An 18,529-nucleotide genomic window follows, 5' to 3' on the forward strand; every position below is an offset into this window, starting at 1 on the left:
TGAGATATTATCTATGAGACCATCTCGATTGTTGAAAAAATTTTCCAAGTCCCATCCGTGGTTCTTTTCGATGCTTTCCCTTCGAAATTTTTCGTTAGGGACAGTCGGATACTCGTCAATCAACATGAAAGCTGTGTTTATAAGCGTAATTTGATGTCAGGAACGCAAAATGACCGACATTTTGACTCGCCAATTACCCGCTGGCCGGTTTTCGAGGGGAATTGAGAATGTGGACCACCATTTTGACGTACCAACAATAATCGCATCAACTTTTTCTCTGTCAATATGTTGTCTTGGTTATTCAGGAACGAATAGGTATACTCGTTTTTCGTATTTGAGATATTATCTATGTGACCATCTTGATTGTTGAAAAAATTTTCCATGTCCTATGACGTAGGATATCTCGATTATTTCGCTTCGAAATTTTTTGTTAGGGACAGTCGGATACTCGTCACTCAACATGAAAGCTGTGTTAATAAGCGTAATTTGATGTCAGGAACGCAAAATGACCGACATTTTGACTCGCCAATTACCCGCTGGCCGGTTTTCGAGGGGGATTGAGAATGTGGACAACCATCTTGACGTATCAACAATAATCGTATCAACTTTCTCTCTGTCAATATGTTGTCTTGGTTATTCAGGAACGAACAGGTATACTCGTTTTTCGTATTTGAGATATTATCAATGTGACCATCTCGATTGTTGAAAAAATTTTCCATGTCCTATGACGTAGGATATCTCGATTATTTCGCTTCGAAATTTTTTGTTAGGGACAGTCGGATACTCGTCACTCAACATGAAAGCTGTGTTAATAAGCGTAATTTGATGTCAGGAACGCAAAATGACCGACATTTTGACTCGCCAATTACCCGCTGGCCGGTTTTCGAGGGGGATTGAGAATGTGGACAACCATCTTGACGTATCAACAATAATCGTATCAACTTTCTCTCTGTCAATATGTTGTCTTGGTTATTCAGGAACGAACAGGTATACTCGTTTTTCGTATTTGAGATATTATCTATGTGACCATTTCGATTGTTGAAAAATTTTCCATGTCCCATGACGTAGGATTTTTCAATTCTTGCGTTTCGAAATTTTTCGTTAGGGACAGTCGGATACTCGTCAATCAACATGAAAGCTGTGTTTATAAGCGTAATTTGATGTCAGGAACGCAAAATGACCGACATTTTGACTCGCCAATTACCCGCTGGCCGGTTTTCGAGGGGGATTGAGAATGTGGACAACCATTTTGACGTACCAACAATGATCGTATCAACTTTTTCTCTGTCAATATGTTGTCTTGGTTATTGAGGAACGAATAGGTATACTCGTTTTTCGTATTTGAGATATTATCTATGTGACCATTTCGATTGTTGAAAAATTTTCCATGTCCCATGACGTAGGATTTTTCAATTCTTGCGCTTCGAAATTTTTCGTTAGGGACAGTCGGATACTCGTGAATCAACATGAAAACTGTGTTTATAAGCGTAATTTGATGTCAGGAACGCAAAATGACCGACATTTTGACTCGCCAATTACCCGCTGGCCGGTTTTCGAGGGGGATTGAGAATGTGGACAACCATCTTGACGTATCAACAATAATCGTATCAACTATCTCTCTGTCAATATGTTGTCTTGGTTATTCAGGAACGAACAGGTATACTCGTTTTTCGTATTTGAGATATTATCTATGAGACCATCTCGATTGTTGAAAAAATTTTCCAAGTCCCATCCGTGGTTCTTTTCGATGCTTTCCCTTCGAAATTTTTCGTTAGGGACAGTCGGATACTCGTCAATCAACATGAAAGCTGTGTTTATAAGCGTAATTTGATGTCAGGAACGCAAAATGATCGACATTTTGACACGCCAATTACCCGCTGGCCGGTTTTCGAGGGGAATTGAGAATGTGGACCACCATTTTGACGTACCAACAATAATCGCATCAACTTTTTCTCTGTCAATATGTTGTCTTGGTTATTCAGGAACGAATAGGTATACTCGTTTTTCGTATTTGAGATATTATCTATGTGACCATCTTGATTGTTGAAAAAATTTTCCATGTCCTATGACGTAGGATATCTCGATTATGGCGCTTCGAAATTTTTTGTTAGGGACAGTCGGATACTCGTCACTCAACATGAAAGCTGTGTTAATAAGCGTAATTTGATGTCAGGAACGCAAAATGACCGACATTTTGACTCGCCAATTACCCGCTGGCCGGTTTTCGAGGGGGATTGAGAATGTGGACAACCATCTTGACGTATCAACAATAATCCTATCAACTTTCTCTCTGTCAATATGTTCTCTTGGTTATTCAGGAACGAACAGGTATACTCGTTTTTCGTATTTGAGATATTATCTATGAGACCATCTCGATTGTTGAAAAAATTTTCCAAGTCCCATCCGTGGTTCTTTTCGATGCTTTCCCTTCGAAATTTTTCGTTGGGGACAGTCGGATACTCGTCAATCAACATGAAAGCTGTGTTTATAAGCGTAATTTGATGTCAGGAACGCAAAATGACCGACATTTTGACTCGCCAATTACCCGCTGGCCGGTTTTCGAGGGGAATTGAGAATGTGGACCACCATTTTGACGTACCAACAATAATCGCATCAACTTTTTCTCTGTCAATATGTTGTCTTGGTTATTCAGGAACGAATAGGTATACTCGTTTTTCGTATTTGAGATATTATCTATGTGACCATCTTGATTGTTGAAAAAATTTTCCATGTCCTATGACGTAGGATATCTCGATTATTTCGCTTCGAAATTTTTTGTTAGGGACAGTCGGATACTCGTCACTCAACATGAAAGCTGTGTTAATAAGCGTAATTTGATGTCAGGAACGCAAAATGACCGACATTTTGACTCGCCAATTACCCGCTGGCCGGTTTTCGAGGGGGATTGAGAATGTGGACAACCATCTTGACGTATCAACAATAATCGTATCAACTTTCTCTCTGTCAATATGTTGTCTTGGTTATTCAGGAACGAACAGGTATACTCGTTTTTCGTATTTGAGATATTATCAATGTGACCATCTCGATTGTTGAAAAAATTTTCCATGTCCTATGACGTAGGATATCTCGATTATTTCGCTTCGAAATTTTTTGTTAGGGACAGTCGGATACTCGTCAATCAACATGAAAACTGTGTTTATAAGCGTAATTTGATGTCAGGAACGCAAAATGACCGACATTTTGACTCGCCAATTACCCGCTGGCCGGTTTTCGAGGGGGATTGAGAATGTGGACAACCATTTTGACGTACGAACAATAATCGCATCAACTTTTTCTCTGTCAATATGTTGTCTTGGTTATTCAGGAACGAATAGGTATACTCGTTTTTCGTATTTGAGATATTATCTATGTGACCATCCCGATTGTTGAAAAAATTTTCCATGTCCCATGACGTAGGATTTTTCGATTCTTTCGCTTCGAAATTTTTCGTTAGGGACAGTCGGATACTCGTCAATCAACATGAAAGCTGTGTTTATAAGCGTAATTTGATGTCAGGAACGCAAAATGACCGACATTTTGACTCGCCAATTACCCGCTGGCCGGTTTTCGAGGGGGATTGAGAATGTGGACAACCATTTTGACGTACCAACAATGATCGTATCAACTTTTTCTCTGTCAATATGTTGTCTTGGTTATTCAGGAACGAATAGGTATACTCGTTTTTCGTATTTGAGATATTATCTATGTGACCATTTCGATTGTTGAAAAATTTTCCATGTCCCATAACGTAGGATTTTTCAATTCTTGCGTTTCGAAATTTTTCGTTAGGGACAGTCGGATACTCGTCAATCAACATGAAAGCTGTGTTTATAAGCGTAATTTGATGTCAGGAACGCAAAATGACCGACATTTTGACTCGCCAATTACCCGCTGGCCGGTTTTCGAGGGGGATTGAGAATGTGGACAACCATTTTGACGTACCAACAATGATCGTATCAACTTTTTCTCTGTCAATATGTTGTCTTGGTTATTGAGGAACGAATAGGTATACTCGTTTTTCGTATTTGAGATATTATCTATGTGACCATTTCGATTGTTGAAAAATTTTCCATGTCCCATGACGTAGGATTTTTCAATTCTTGCGCTTCGAAATTTTTCGTTAGGGACAGTCGGATACTCGTGAATCAACATGAAAACTGTGTTTATAAGCGTAATTTGATGTCAGGAACGCAAAATGACCGACATTTTGACTCGCCAATTACCCGCTGGCCGGTTTTCGAGGGGGATTGAGAATGTGGACAACCATCTTGACGTATCAACAATAATCGTATCAACTATCTCTCTGTCAATATGTTGTCTTGGTTATTCAGGAACGAACAGGTATACTCGTTTTTCGTATTTGAGATATTATCTATGAGACCATCTCGATTGTTGAAAAAATTTTCCAAGTCCCATCCGTGGTTCTTTTCGATGCTTTCCCTTCGAAATTTTTCGTTAGGGACAGTCGGATACTCGTCAATCAACATGAAAGCTGTGTTTATAAGCGTAATTTGATGTCAGGAACGCAAAATGATCGACATTTTGACTCGCCAATTACCCGCTGGCCGGTTTTCGAGGGGAATTGAGAATGTGGACCACCATTTTGACGTACCAACAATAATCGCATCAACTTTTTCTCTGTCAATATGTTGTCTTGGTTATTCAGGAACGAATAGGTATACTCGTTTTTCGTATTTGAGATATTATCTATGTGACCATCTTGATTGTTGAAAAAATTTTCCATGTCCTATGACGTAGGATATCTCGATTATGGCGCTTCGAAATTTTTTGTTAGGGACAGTCGGATACTCGTCACTCAACATGAAAGCTGTGTTAATAAGCGTAATTTGATGTCAGGAACGCAAAATGACCGACATTTTGACTCGCCAATTACCCGCTGGCCGGTTTTCGAGGGGGATTGAGAATGTGGACAACCATCTTGACGTATCAACAATAATCCTATCAACTTTCTCTCTGTCAATATGTTGTCTTGGTTATTCAGGAACGAACAGGTATACTCGTTTTTCGTATTTGAGATATTATCTATGAGACCATCTCGATTGTTGAAAAAATTTTCCAAGTCCCATCCGTGGTTCTTTTCGATGCTTTCCCTTCGAAATTTTTCGTTAGGGACAGTCGGATACTCGTCAATCAACATGAAAGCTGTGTTTATAAGCGTAATTTGATGTCAGGAACGCAAAATGACCGACATTTTGACTCGCCAATTACCCGCTGGCCGGTTTTCGAGGGGAATTGAGAATGTGGACCACCATTTTGACGTACCAACAATAATCGCATCAACTTTTTCTCTGTCAATATGTTGTCTTGGTTATTCAGGAACGAATAGGTATACTCGTTTTTCGTATTTGAGATATTATCTATGTGACCATCTTGATTGTTGAAAAAATTTTCCATGTCCTATGACGTAGGATATCTCGATTATTTCGCTTCGAAATTTTTTGTTAGGGACAGTCGGATACTCGTCACTCAACATGAAAGCTGTGTTAATAAGCGTAATTTGATGTCAGGAACGCAAAATGACCGACATTTTGACTCGCCAATTACCCGCTGGCCGGTTTTCGAGGGGGATTGAGAATGTGGACAACCATCTTGACGTATCAACAATAATCGTATCAACTTTCTCTCTGTCAATATGTTGTCTTGGTTATTCAGGAACGAACAGGTATACTCGTTTTTCGTATTTGAGATATTATCAATGTGACCATCTCGATTGTTGAAAAAATTTTCCATGTCCTATGACGTAGGATATCTCGATTATTTCGCTTCGAAATTTTTTGTTAGGGACAGTCGGATACTCGTCACTCAACATGAAAGCTGTGTTAATAAGCGTAATTTGATGTCAGGAACGCAAAATGACCGACATTTTGACTCGCCAATTACCCGCTGGCCGGTTTTCGAGGGGGATTGAGAATGTGGACAACCATCTTGACGTATCAACAATAATCGTATCAACTTTCTCTCTGTCAATATGTTGTCTTGGTTATTCAGGAACGAACAGGTATACTCGTTTTTCGTATTTGAGATATTATCTATGAGACCATCTCGATTGTTGAAAAAATTTTCCAAGTCCCATCCGTGGTTCTTTTCGATGCTTTCCCTTCGAAATTTTTCGTTAGGGACAGTCGGATACTCGTCAATCAACATGAAAGCTGTGTTTATAAGCGTAATTTGATGTCAGGAACGCAAAATGACCGACATTTTGACTCGCCAATTACCCGCTGGCCGGTTTTCGAGGGGGATTGAGAATGTGGACAACCATCTTGACGTATCAACAATAATCGTATCAACTATCTCTCTGTCAATATGTTGTCTTGGTTATTCAGGAACGAACAGGTATACTCGTTTTTCGTATTTGAGATATTATCTATGAGACCATCTCGATTGTTGAAAAAATTTTCCAAGTCCCATCCGTGGTTCTTTTCGATGCTTTCCCTTCGAAATTTTTCGTTAGGGACAGTCGGATACTCGTCAATCAACATGAAAGCTGTGTTTATAAGCGTAATTTGATGTCAGGAACGCAAAATGATCGACATTTTGACACGCCAATTACCCGCTGGCCGGTTTTCGAGGGGAATTGAGAATGTGGACCACCATTTTGACGTACCAACAATAATCGCATCAACTTTTTCTCTGTCAATATGTTGTCTTGGTTATTCAGGAACGAATAGGTATACTCGTTTTTCGTATTTGAGATATTATCTATGTGACCATCTTGATTGTTGAAAAAATTTTCCATGTCCTATGACGTAGGATATCTCGATTATGGCGCTTCGAAATTTTTTGTTAGGGACAGTCGGATACTCGTCACTCAACATGAAAGCTGTGTTAATAAGCGTAATTTGATGTCAGGAACGCAAAATGACCGACATTTTGACTCGCCAATTACCCGCTGGCCGGTTTTCGAGGGGGATTGAGAATGTGGACAACCATCTTGACGTATCAACAATAATCCTATCAACTTTCTCTCTGTCAATATGTTCTCTTGGTTATTCAGGAACGAACAGGTATACTCGTTTTTCGTATTTGAGATATTATCTATGAGACCATCTCGATTGTTGAAAAAATTTTCCAAGTCCCATCCGTGGTTCTTTTCGATGCTTTCCCTTCGAAATTTTTCGTTGGGGACAGTCGGATACTCGTCAATCAACATGAAAGCTGTGTTTATAAGCGTAATTTGATGTCAGGAACGCAAAATGACCGACATTTTGACTCGCCAATTACCCGCTGGCCGGTTTTCGAGGGGAATTGAGAATGTGGACCACCATTTTGACGTACCAACAATAATCGCATCAACTTTTTCTCTGTCAATATGTTGTCTTGGTTATTCAGGAACGAATAGGTATACTCGTTTTTCGTATTTGAGATATTATCTATGTGACCATCTTGATTGTTGAAAAAATTTTCCATGTCCTATGACGTAGGATATCTCGATTATTTCGCTTCGAAATTTTTTGTTAGGGACAGTCGGATACTCGTCACTCAACATGAAAGCTGTGTTAATAAGCGTAATTTGATGTCAGGAACGCAAAATGACCGACATTTTGACTCGCCAATTACCCGCTGGCCGGTTTTCGAGGGGGATTGAGAATGTGGACAACCATCTTGACGTATCAACAATAATCGTATCAACTTTCTCTCTGTCAATATGTTGTCTTGGTTATTCAGGAACGAACAGGTATACTCGTTTTTCGTATTTGAGATATTATCAATGTGACCATCTCGATTGTTGAAAAAATTTTCCATGTCCTATGACGTAGGATATCTCGATTATTTCGCTTCGAAATTTTTTGTTAGGGACAGTCGGATACTCGTCAATCAACATGAAAACTGTGTTTATAAGCGTAATTTGATGTCAGGAACGCAAAATGACCGACATTTTGACTCGCCAATTACCCGCTGGCCGGTTTTCGAGGGGGATTGAGAATGTGGACAACCATTTTGACGTACGAACAATAATCGCATCAACTTTTTCTCTGTCAATATGTTGTCTTGGTTATTCAGGAACGAATAGGTATACTCGTTTTTCGTATTTGAGATATTATCTATGTGACCATCCCGATTGTTGAAAAAATTTTCCATGTCCCATGACGTAGGATTTTTCGATTCTTTCGCTTCGAAATTTTTCGTTAGGGACAGTCGGATACTCGTCAATCAACATGAAAGCTGTGTTTATAAGCGTAATTTGATGTCAGGAACGCAAAATGACCGACATTTTGACTCGCCAATTACCCGCTGGCCGGTTTTCGAGGGGGATTGAGAATGTGGACAACCATTTTGACGTACCAACAATGATCGTATCAACTTTTTCTCTGTCAATATGTTGTCTTGGTTATTCAGGAACGAATAGGTATACTCGTTTTTCGTATTTGAGATATTATCTATGTGACCATTTCGATTGTTGAAAAATTTTCCATGTCCCATAACGTAGGATTTTTCAATTCTTGCGTTTCGAAATTTTTCGTTAGGGACAGTCGGATACTCGTCAATCAACATGAAAGCTGTGTTTATAAGCGTAATTTGATGTCAGGAACGCAAAATGACCGACATTTTGACTCGCCAATTACCCGCTGGCCGGTTTTCGAGGGGGATTGAGAATGTGGACAACCATTTTGACGTACCAACAATGATCGTATCAACTTTTTCTCTGTCAATATGTTGTCTTGGTTATTGAGGAACGAATAGGTATACTCGTTTTTCGTATTTGAGATATTATCTATGTGACCATTTCGATTGTTGAAAAATTTTCCATGTCCCATGACGTAGGATTTTTCAATTCTTGCGCTTCGAAATTTTTCGTTAGGGACAGTCGGATACTCGTGAATCAACATGAAAACTGTGTTTATAAGCGTAATTTGATGTCAGGAACGCAAAATGACCGACATTTTGACTCGCCAATTACCCGCTGGCCGGTTTTCGAGGGGGATTGAGAATGTGGACAACCATCTTGACGTATCAACAATAATCGTATCAACTATCTCTCTGTCAATATGTTGTCTTGGTTATTCAGGAACGAACAGGTATACTCGTTTTTCGTATTTGAGATATTATCTATGAGACCATCTCGATTGTTGAAAAAATTTTCCAAGTCCCATCCGTGGTTCTTTTCGATGCTTTCCCTTCGAAATTTTTCGTTAGGGACAGTCGGATACTCGTCAATCAACATGAAAGCTGTGTTTATAAGCGTAATTTGATGTCAGGAACGCAAAATGATCGACATTTTGACTCGCCAATTACCCGCTGGCCGGTTTTCGAGGGGAATTGAGAATGTGGACCACCATTTTGACGTACCAACAATAATCGCATCAACTTTTTCTCTGTCAATATGTTGTCTTGGTTATTCAGGAACGAATAGGTATACTCGTTTTTCGTATTTGAGATATTATCTATGTGACCATCTTGATTGTTGAAAAAATTTTCCATGTCCTATGACGTAGGATATCTCGATTATGGCGCTTCGAAATTTTTTGTTAGGGACAGTCGGATACTCGTCACTCAACATGAAAGCTGTGTTAATAAGCGTAATTTGATGTCAGGAACGCAAAATGACCGACATTTTGACTCGCCAATTACCCGCTGGCCGGTTTTCGAGGGGGATTGAGAATGTGGACAACCATCTTGACGTATCAACAATAATCCTATCAACTTTCTCTCTGTCAATATGTTGTCTTGGTTATTCAGGAACGAACAGGTATACTCGTTTTTCGTATTTGAGATATTATCTATGAGACCATCTCGATTGTTGAAAAAATTTTCCAAGTCCCATCCGTGGTTCTTTTCGATGCTTTCCCTTCGAAATTTTTCGTTAGGGACAGTCGGATACTCGTCAATCAACATGAAAGCTGTGTTTATAAGCGTAATTTGATGTCAGGAACGCAAAATGACCGACATTTTGACTCGCCAATTACCCGCTGGCCGGTTTTCGAGGGGAATTGAGAATGTGGACCACCATTTTGACGTACCAACAATAATCGCATCAACTTTTTCTCTGTCAATATGTTGTCTTGGTTATTCAGGAACGAATAGGTATACTCGTTTTTCGTATTTGAGATATTATCTATGTGACCATCTTGATTGTTGAAAAAATTTTCCATGTCCTATGACGTAGGATATCTCGATTATTTCGCTTCGAAATTTTTTGTTAGGGACAGTCGGATACTCGTCACTCAACATGAAAGCTGTGTTAATAAGCGTAATTTGATGTCAGGAACGCAAAATGACCGACATTTTGACTCGCCAATTACCCGCTGGCCGGTTTTCGAGGGGGATTGAGAATGTGGACAACCATCTTGACGTATCAACAATAATCGTATCAACTTTCTCTCTGTCAATATGTTGTCTTGGTTATTCAGGAACGAACAGGTATACTCGTTTTTCGTATTTGAGATATTATCAATGTGACCATCTCGATTGTTGAAAAAATTTTCCATGTCCTATGACGTAGGATATCTCGATTATTTCGCTTCGAAATTTTTTGTTAGGGACAGTCGGATACTCGTCACTCAACATGAAAGCTGTGTTAATAAGCGTAATTTGATGTCAGGAACGCAAAATGACCGACATTTTGACTCGCCAATTACCCGCTGGCCGGTTTTCGAGGGGGATTGAGAATGTGGACAACCATCTTGACGTATCAACAATAATCGTATCAACTTTCTCTCTGTCAATATGTTGTCTTGGTTATTCAGGAACGAACAGGTATACTCGTTTTTCGTATTTGAGATATTATCTATGAGACCATCTCGATTGTTGAAAAAATTTTCCAAGTCCCATCCGTGGTTCTTTTCGATGCTTTCCCTTCGAAATTTTTCGTTAGGGACAGTCGGATACTCGTCAATCAACATGAAAGCTGTGTTTATAAGCGTAATTTGATGTCAGGAACGCAAAATGACCGACATTTTGACTCGCCAATTACCCGCTGGCCGGTTTTCGAGGGGAATTGAGAATGTCGACCACCATTTTGACGTACCAACAATAATCGCATCAACTTTTTCTCTGTCAATATGTTGTCTTGGTTATTCAGGAACGAATAGGTATACTCGTTTTTCGTATTTGAGATATTATCTATGTGACCATCTTGATTGTTGAAAAAATTTTCCATGTCCTATGACGTAGGATATCTCGATTATTTCGCTTCGAAATTTTTTGTTAGGGACAGTCGGATACTCGTCACTCAACATGAAAGCTGTGTTAATAAGCGTAATTTGATGTCAGGAACGCAAAATGACCGACATTTTGACTCGCCAATTACCCGCTGGCCGGTTTTCGAGGGGGATTGAGAATGTGGACAACCATCTTGACGTATCAACAATAATCGTATCAACTTTCTCTCTGTCAATATGTTGTCTTGGTTATTCAGGAACGAACAGGTATACTCGTTTTTCGTATTTGAGATATTATCAATGTGACCATCTCGATTGTTGAAAAAATTTTCCATGTCCTATGACGTAGGATATCTCGATTATTTCGCTTCGAAATTTTTTGTTAGGGACAGTCGGATACTCGTCACTCAACATGAAAGCTGTGTTAATAAGCGTAATTTGATGTCAGGAACGCAAAATGACCGACATTTTGACTCGCCAATTACCCGCTGGCCGGTTTTCGAGGGGGATTGAGAATGTGGACAACCATCTTGACGTATCAACAATAATCGTATCAACTTTCTCTCTGTCAATATGTTGTCTTGGTTATTCAGGAACGAACAGGTATACTCGTTTTTCGTATTTGAGATATTATCTATGAGACCATCTCGATTGTTGAAAAAATTTTCCAAGTCCCATCCGTGGTTCTTTTCGACGCTTTCCCTTCGAAATTTTTCGTTAGGGACAGTCGGATACTCGTCAATCAACATGAAAGCTGTGTTTATAAGCGTAATTTGATGTCAGGAACGCAAAATGACCGACATTTTGACTCGCCAATTACCCGCTGGCCGGTTTTCGAGGGGGATTGAGATTGTGGACAACCATTTTGACGTACCAACAATAATCGCATCAACTTTTTCTCTGTCAATATGTTGTCTTGGTTATTCAGGAACGAATAGGTATACTCGTTTTTCGTATTTGAGATATTATCTATGTGACCATCCCGATTGTTGAAAAAATTTTCCATGTCCCATGACGTAGGATTTTTCGATTCTTTCGCTTCGAAATTTTTCGTTAGGGACAGTCGGATACTCGTCAATCAACATGAAAGCTGTGTTTATAAGCGTAATTTGATGTCAGGAACGCAAAATGACCGACATTTTGACTCGCCAATTACCCGCTGGCCGGTTTTCGAGGGGGATTGAGAATGTGGACAACCATTTTGACGTACCAACAATGATCGTATCAACTTTTTCTCTGTCAATATGTTGTCTTGGTTATTCAGGAACGAATAGGTATACTCGTTTTTCGTATTTGAGATATTATCTATGTGACCATCCCGATTGTTGAAAAAATTTTCCATGTCCCATGACGTAGGATTTTTCGATTCTTTCGCTTCGAAATTTTTCGTTAGGGACAGTCGGATACTCGTCAATCAACATGAAAGCTGTGTTTATAAGCGTAATTTGATGTCAGGAACGCAAAATGACCGACATTTTGACTCGCCAATTACCCGCTGGCCGGTTTTCGAGGGGGATTGAGAATGTGGACAACCATTTTGACGTACGAACAATAATCGCATCAACTTTTTCTCTGTCAATATGTTGTCTTGGTTATTCAGGAACGAATAGGTATACTCGTTTTTCGTATTTGAGATATTATCTATGTGACCATCCCGATTGTTGAAAAAATTTTCCATGTCCCATGACGTAGGATTTTTCGATTCTTTCGCTTCGAAATTTTTCGTTAGGGACAGTCGGATACTCGTCAATCAACATGAAAGCTGTGTTTATAAGCGTAATTTGATGTCAGGAACGCAAAATGACCGACATTTTGACTCGCCAATTACCCGCTGGCCGGTTTTCGAGGGGGATTGAGAATGTGGACAACCATCTTGACGTATCAACAATAATCGTATCAACTATCTCTCTGTCAATATGTTGTCTTGGTTATTCAGGAACGAACAGGTATACTCGTTTTTCGTATTTGAGATATTATCTATGAGACCATCTCGATTGTTGAAAAAATTTTCCAAGTCCCATCCGTGGTTCTTTTCGATGCTTTCCCTTCGAAATTTTTCGTTAGGGACAGTCGGATACTCGTCAATCAACATGAAAGCTGTGTTTATAAGCGTAATTTGATGTCAGGAACGCAAAATGATCGACATTTTGACACGCCAATTACCCGCTGGCCGGTTTTCGAGGGGAATTGAGAATGTGGACCACCATTTTGACGTACCAACAATAATCGCATCAACTTTTTCTCTGTCAATATGTTGTCTTGGTTATTCAGGAACGAATAGGTATACTCGTTTTTCGTATTTGAGATATTATCTATGTGACCATCTTGATTGTTGAAAAAATTTTCCATGTCCTATGACGTAGGATATCTCGATTATGGCGCTTCGAAATTTTTTGTTAGGGACAGTCGGATACTCGTCACTCAACATGAAAGCTGTGTTAATAAGCGTAATTTGATGTCAGGAACGCAAAATGACCGACATTTTGACTCGCCAATTACCCGCTGGCCGGTTTTCGAGGGGGATTGAGAATGTGGACAACCATCTTGACGTATCAACAATAATCCTATCAACTTTCTCTCTGTCAATATGTTGTCTTGGTTATTCAGGAACGAACAGGTATACTCGTTTTTCGTATTTGAGATATTATCTATGAGACCATCTCGATTGTTGAAAAAATTTTCCAAGTCCCATCCGTGGTTCTTTTCGATGCTTTCCCTTCGAAATTTTTCGTTGGGGACAGTCGGATACTCGTCAATCAACATGAAAGCTGTGTTTATAAGCGTAATTTGATGTCAGGAACGCAAAATGACCGACATTTTGACTCGCCAATTACCCGCTGGCCGGTTTTCGAGGGGAATTGAGAATGTGGACTACCATTTTGACGTACCAACAATAATCGCATCAACTTTTTCTCTGTCAATATGTTGTCTTGGTTATTCAGGAACGAATAGGTATACTCGTTTTTCGTATTTGAGATATTATCTATGTGACCATCTTGATTGTTGAAAAAATTTTCCATGTCCTATGACGTAGGATATCTCGATTATTTCGCTTCGAAATTTTTTGTTAGGGACAGTCGGATACTCGTCACTCAACATGAAAGCTGTGTTAATAAGCGTAATTTGATGTCAGGAACGCAAAATGACCGACATTTTGACTCGCCAATTACCCGCTGGCCGGTTTTCGAGGGGGATTGAGAATGTGGACAACCATCTTGACGTATCAACAATAATCGTATCAACTTTCTCTCTGTCAATATGTTGTCTTGGTTATTCAGGAACGAACAGGTATACTCGTTTTTCGTATTTGAGATATTATCAATGTGACCATCTCGATTGTTGAAAAAATTTTCCATGTCCTATGACGTAGGATATCTCGATTATTTCGCTTCGAAATTTTTTGTTAGGGACAGTCGGATACTCGTCAATCAACATGAAAACTGTGTTTATAAGCGTAATTTGATGTCAGGAACGCAAAATGACCGACATTTTGACTCGCCAATTACCCGCTGGCCGGTTTTCGAGGGGGATTGAGAATGTGGACAACCATTTTGACGTACGAACAATAATCGCATCAACTTTTTCTCTGTCAATATGTTGTCTTGGTTATTCAGGAACGAATAGGTATACTCGTTTTTCGTATTTGAGATATTATCTATGTGACCATCCCGATTGTTGAAAAAATTTTCCATGTCCCATGACGTAGGATTTTTCGATTCTTTCGCTTCGAAATTTTTCGTTAGGGACAGTCGGATACTCGTCAATCAACATGAAAGCTGTGTTTATAAGCGTAATTTGATGTCAGGAACGCAAAATGACCGACATTTTGACTCGCCAATTACCCGCTGGCCGGTTTTCGAGGGGGATTGAGAATGTGGACAACCATTTTGACGTACCAACAATGATCGTATCAACTTTTTCTCTGTCAATATGTTGTCTTGGTTATTCAGGAACGAATAGGTATACTCGTTTTTCGTATTTGAGATATTATCTATGTGACCATTTCGATTGTTGAAAAATTTTCCATGTCCCATAACGTAGGATTTTTCAATTCTTGCGTTTCGAAATTTTTCGTTAGGGACAGTCGGATACTCGTCAATCAACATGAAAGCTGTGTTTATAAGCGTAATTTGATGTCAGGAACGCAAAATGACCGACATTTTGACTCGCCAATTACCCGCTGGCCGGTTTTCGAGGGGGATTGAGAATGTGGACAACCATTTTGACGTACGAACAATAATCGCATCAACTTTTTCTCTGTCAATATGTTGTCTTGGTTATTCAGGAACGAATAGGTATACTCGTTTTTCGTATTTGAGATATTATCTATGTGACCATCTCGATTGTTGAAAAAATTTTCCATGTCCCATGACGTAGGATTTTTCGATTCTTTCGCTTCGAAATTTTTCGTTAGGGACAGTCGGATACTCGTCAATCAACATGAAAGCTGTGTTTATAAGCGTAATTTGATGTCAGGAACGCAAAATGACCGACATTTTGACTCGCCAATTACCCGCTGGCCGGTTTTCGAGGGGGATTGAGAATGTGGACAACCATTTTGACGTACGAACAATAATCGCATCAACTTTTTCTCTGTCAATATGTTGTCTTGGTTATTCAGGAACGAATAGGTATACTCGTTTTTCGTATTTGAGATATTATCTATGTGACCATCCCGATTGTTGAAAAAATTTTCCATGTCCCATGACGTAGGATTTTTCGATTCTTTCGCTTCGAAATTTTTCGTTAGGGACAGTCGGATACTCGTCAATCAACATGAAAGCTGTGTTTATAAGCGTAATTTGATGTCAGGAACGCAAAATGACCGACATTTTGACTCGCCAATTACCCGCTGGCCGGTTTTCGAGGGGGATTGAGAATGTGGACAACCATTTTGACGTACCAACAATGATCGTATCAACTTTTTCTCTGTCAATATGTTGTCTTGGTTATTGAGGAACGAATAGGTATACTCGTTTTTCGTATTTGAGATATTATCTATGTGACCATTTCGATTGTTGAAAAATTTTCCATGTCCCATGACGTAGGATTTTTCAATTCTTGCGCTTCGAAATTTTTCGTTAGGGACAGTCGGATACTCGTGAATCAACATGAAAACTGTGTTTATAAGCGTAATTTGATGTCAGGAACGCAAAATGACCGACATTTTGACTCGCCAATTACCCGCTGGCCGGTTTTCGAGGGGGATTGAGAATGTGGACAACCATCTTGACGTATCAACAATAATCGTATCAACTATCTCTCTGTCAATATGTTGTCTTGGTTATTCAGGAACGAACAGGTATACTCGTTTTTCGTATTTGAGATATTATCTATGAGACCATCTCGATTGTTGAAAAAATTTTCCAAGTCCCATCCGTGGTTCTTTTCGATGCTTTCCCTTCGAAATTTTTCGTTAGGGACAGTCGGATACTCGTCAATCAACATGAAAGCTGTGTTTATAAGCGTAATTTGATGTCAGGAACGCAAAATGATCGACATTTTGACTCGCCAATTACCCGCTGGCCGGTTTTCGAGGGGAATTGAGAATGTGGACCACCATTTTGACGTACCAACAATAATCGCATCAACTTTTTCTCTGTCAATATGTTGTCTTGGTTATTCAGGAACGAATAGGTATACTCGTTTTTCGTATTTGAGATATTATCTATGTGACCATCTTGATTGTTGAAAAAATTTTCCATGTCCTATGACGTAGGATATCTCGATTATGGCGCTTCGAAATTTTTTGTTAGGGACAGTCGGATACTCGTCACTCAACATGAAAGCTGTGTTAATAAGCGTAATTTGATGTCAGGAACGCAAAATGACCGACATTTTGACTCGCCAATTACCCGCTGGCCGGTTTTCGAGGGGGATTGAGAATGTGGACAACCATCTTGACGTATCAACAATAATCCTATCAACTTTCTCTCTGTCAATATGTTGTCTTGGTTATTCAGGAACGAACAGGTATACTCGTTTTTCGTATTTGAGATATTATCTATGAGACCATCTCGATTGTTGAAAAAATTTTCCAAGTCCCATCCGTGGTTCTTTTCGATGCTTTCCCTTCGAAATTTTTCGTTAGGGACAGTCGGATACTCGTCAATCAACATGAAAGCTGTGTTTATAAGCGTAATTTGATGTCAGGAACGCAAAATGACCGACATTTTGACTCGCCAATTACCCGCTGGCCGGTTTTCGAGGGGAATTGAGAATGTGGACCACCATTTTGACGTACCAACAATAATCGCATCAACTTTTTCTCTGTCAATATGTTGTCTTGGTTATTCAGGAACGAATAGGTATACTCGTTTTTCGTATTTGAGATATTATCTATGTGACCATCTTGATTGTTGAAAAAATTTTCCATGTCCTATGACGTAGGATATCTCGATTATTTCGCTTCGAAATTTTTTGTTAGGGACAGTCGGATACTCGTCACTCAACATGAAAGCTGTGTTAATAAGCGTAATTTGATGTCAGGAACGCAAAATGACCGACATTTTGACTCGCCAATTACCCGCTGGCCGGTTTTCGAGGGGGATTGAGAATGTGGACAACCATCTTGACGTATCAACAATAATCGTATCAACTTTCTCTCTGTCAATATGTTGTCTTGGTTATTCAGGAACGAACAGGTATACTCGTTTTTCGTATTTGAGATATTATCAATGTGACCATCTCGATTGTTGAAAAAATTTTCCATGTCCTATGACGTAGGATATCTCGATTATTTCGCTTCGAAATTTTTTGTTAGGGACAGTCGGATACTCGTCACTCAACATGAAAGCTGTGTTAATAAGCGTAATTTGATGTCAGGAACGCAAAATGACCGACATTTTGACTCGCCAATTACCCGCTGGCCGGTTTTCGAGGGGGATTGAGAATGTGGACAACCATCTTGACGTATCAACAATAATCGTATCAACTTTCTCTCTGTCAATATGTTGTCTTGGTTATTCAGGAACGAACAGGTATACTCGTTTTTCGTATTTGAGATATTATCTATGTGACCATTTCGATTGTTGAAAAATTTTCCATGTCCCATGACGTAGGATTTTTCAATTCTTGCGTTTCGAAATTTTTCGTTAGGGACAGTCGGATACTCGTCAATCAACATGAAAGCTGTGTTTATAAGCGTAATTTGATGTCAGGAACGCAAAATGACCGACATTTTGACTCGCCAATTACCCGCTGGCCGGTTTTCGAGGGGGATTGAGAATGTGGACAACCATTTTGACGTACCAACAATGATCGTATCAACTTTTTCTCTGTCAATATGTTGTCTTGGTTATTGAGGAACGAATAGGTATACTCGTTTTTCGTATTTGAGATATTATCTATGTGACCATTTCGATTGTTGAAAAATTTTCCATGTCCCATGACGTAGGATTTTTCAATTC

This window comes from Diachasmimorpha longicaudata, unplaced genomic scaffold (assembly GCF_034640455.1).
Source record: "Diachasmimorpha longicaudata isolate KC_UGA_2023 unplaced genomic scaffold, iyDiaLong2 ctg00000070.1, whole genome shotgun sequence".
Taxonomy (NCBI): Eukaryota; Metazoa; Arthropoda; class Insecta; order Hymenoptera; family Braconidae; genus Diachasmimorpha; species Diachasmimorpha longicaudata.